Source organism: Malaclemys terrapin, chromosome 15 (assembly GCF_027887155.1).
Source record: "Malaclemys terrapin pileata isolate rMalTer1 chromosome 15, rMalTer1.hap1, whole genome shotgun sequence".
Taxonomy (NCBI): domain Eukaryota; kingdom Metazoa; phylum Chordata; order Testudines; family Emydidae; genus Malaclemys; species Malaclemys terrapin.
The window spans coordinates 14,871,294-14,873,793 of NC_071519.1; the positions used below are offsets into that span (position 1 = coordinate 14,871,294).

Below are 2,500 nucleotides of genomic sequence, written 5' to 3' on the forward strand. Positions count from 1 at the left end.
ACCGGCCAGCAGGCGAACCCGTTCGATTCCACGGGTTGACCTGGTGCCCGGGAGGGGACTCTGAAAATTTTTCAGCCCTTTCGGCTCGGGGTTGACCTGGTGGCCGAGAGGGGACTCGGACGGCAGGCAAGCCGCCCTGGGCTCACCCTCCCCGGCCGCAGCGAGGGACTGCCCCCCCTCCACCCACCCACCCCCCCCCCCGGCTGACAGGATCAGGGCGCACTGGATGTCCGGGACAATATTTTCCCCGACGCCGGGGAGGGCGGGCGGGCGGAGGGGCTCTGGCGGCCAGCCCGGGCCCCGGAGCTCGAGAAGGAAAAAAGGACCGGGCCCGCGAGAGACGGGGGCCCTGCCGCAGGGGGGCAGTCCGACCGGGGCTCACCGTGCGGCAGGCCCGGGCGTCGGCAGGGGAAAGCGGGCGAGGAGGCGCGGGGGCCGGGTGCCTACGGCCATACCGGACCGAACGCCCCCGATCCCGTCCGATCTCGGAAGGTAAACCGTCCCGGGCCTGGCTAGTACTTGGATGGGTGACCGCCTGGGAATCCCAGGTGCCGTAGGCAGCTTTTCCCGGTCCGAGCCAGCTCTCTCTCCTTTTCTGGGGAGGAAGGAGAGGGGGGGGACGGGCCGGAAAGCCCCTCGTCGCTCCTGCCGAGTCGGAGGTCGCGGCCGCAGGTCACGGGTCTGGGCGCCTGGGGTCCGGCTCCCCACCCGGCTTCCTCCGCGGAGGACCCACCGAAGCCGCTGGGGGAGACCCCGGGCATGGGGCGGACTGGCCCGGACCCTCCCGGCCGCCGGCCCGCAGGACCGCCCCGAATCCCCCCGCCCCGCGGCCACCCAGGCCAGGCCTGGCCAGGCGGGACGGACGGCGGGTGTCCAGCGCCCAGCGGCTTCCGCCAGCGGGGACCCACGGCCCCCAAAGCCGCAGGGGGAGGCCCCGGGCCCGGGACGGACTCGCTCGGACCCCCTGCGCCCGGGCGCCGGCTCGCGGGACCGCCCCGAATCCCCCCGCGGCCACCCAGGCCAGGCCTGGCCAGGCGGGACGGACGGCGGGTGTCCAGCGCCCAGCGGCTTCCTCCAGCGGGGACCCACGGCCCCCAGAGCCGCAGGGGGACACCCCGGGGCCGGGACGGACTCGCTCGGACGCGCTCGGACCCCCTGCGCCCGGCCGCCGGCTCGCGGGACCGCCCCGAATCCCCCGCCCCGCGGCCACCCAGGCCAGGCCTGGCCAGGCGGGACGGACGGCGGGTGTCCAGCGCCCAGCGGCTTCCGCCAGCGGGGACCCACGGCCCCCCAGAGCCGCAGGGGGAGACCCCGGGGCCGGGACGGACTCGCTCGGACGCGCTCGGACCCCCTGCGCCCGGCCGCCGGCTCGCGGGACCGCCCCGAATCCCCCCGCGGCCACCCAGGCCAGGCCTGGCCTGGCCTGGCAGGCCGGCGTGCAGCTCCCCGGGCTTCCTCCCCCGACGACCCGCGCCCCCCCGAGCCGCAGGCGGAGACCCCGGCCCCGGGGCGGACCGGCCCGGGCTCGCTCGAGCCCCCTGCGCCCGGCCCGCAGGACCGCCCCCCCCCCCCCCGAATCCCCCGGGAGAGGCCCGGCCTGCACGCCACTGACGACCCGCGGCCCCCAAAGTCGCGGGAGGCGCCCCCGGCCCCGGGGGCCGGTTAGCTCCGTGTCGCTCCGCGCCCCCCCCCCGCCCCTCGCTGCCGGGACCGGGCACCGCCCCAGAGTCAGCCGCAGCCGGACGGCCTGAGAGCTGCCCTCCTGTGGACGACGGTGAGTTTACCTTGACACTAACCGGCCATCAGCCAGGTCAACCCCATTGCTAGACTGGGGTGGACCTGGTGGCCGAGTGGGGACTTGGAACATTTGACAGCTGCTCCCCGGGGCTTGACCGCTTGTCCTGAACGCCCCCCCCCCACCCCACCCCCCCCAGCCCCGGCTCCTGCTCCCCTCTCCCAGCCTCGGTGCTCCGCTCCCTGCCTCGGAGGCTGCCCCTTTGCGGCGCCTGCATCGCCTCCGAGGACGCGCACCTTCCGGAGGCTGGACGTAAAGCCTGACGCCCGCCACCGCCGCCGACCCGGCTCTCCGAGGGACGACTGTGAGGCCTCCCCCCCACCCCCGGACCGCCCTGGGGACGACTGCTAAGCCTCCCCCAACGGACCGCCCGGGGAAGACTGCTAAGCCTTCCCCGGACCTGCTCCCTCTCGACTATTAAGCCCCCCCTCTGTGGTCCTCAGGACCGCTGCCGCGCAGCCCTCGGAGTGGGGTGACACCCGGGCCGGAAAGCAAAGCGGCCACCAGGTCAACCCGTCGAATCCAATGGGTTGACCTGGTGCCGGAAAGCAAACCGGCCGCCAGGTCAACCCAGTAGATTCCGCGGGTTGACCTGGTGGCCGCTAAGCACGACTCTTAAGCCTCCGCCGGACCGCCTGGGGAATGGCTATTAAGCCTGCCCCCGGAGTACTCGGGGGGACGACTATTAAGCCTCTCCTGGAACGA

General features: G+C 74.8%; 1 non-coding gene across 1 annotated transcript; it reads left to right on the forward strand.

Annotated features, from left to right (window-relative positions):
• The first annotated feature begins 441 nt into the window (after positions 1–441).
• Positions 442–560, forward strand: LOC128823783 (5S ribosomal RNA). Its single transcript, XR_008442019.1, has one exon. It is a non-coding gene; the product is annotated as a 5S ribosomal RNA (ribosomal RNA).
• The last annotated feature ends 1,940 nt before the right edge of the window (positions 561–2,500 follow it).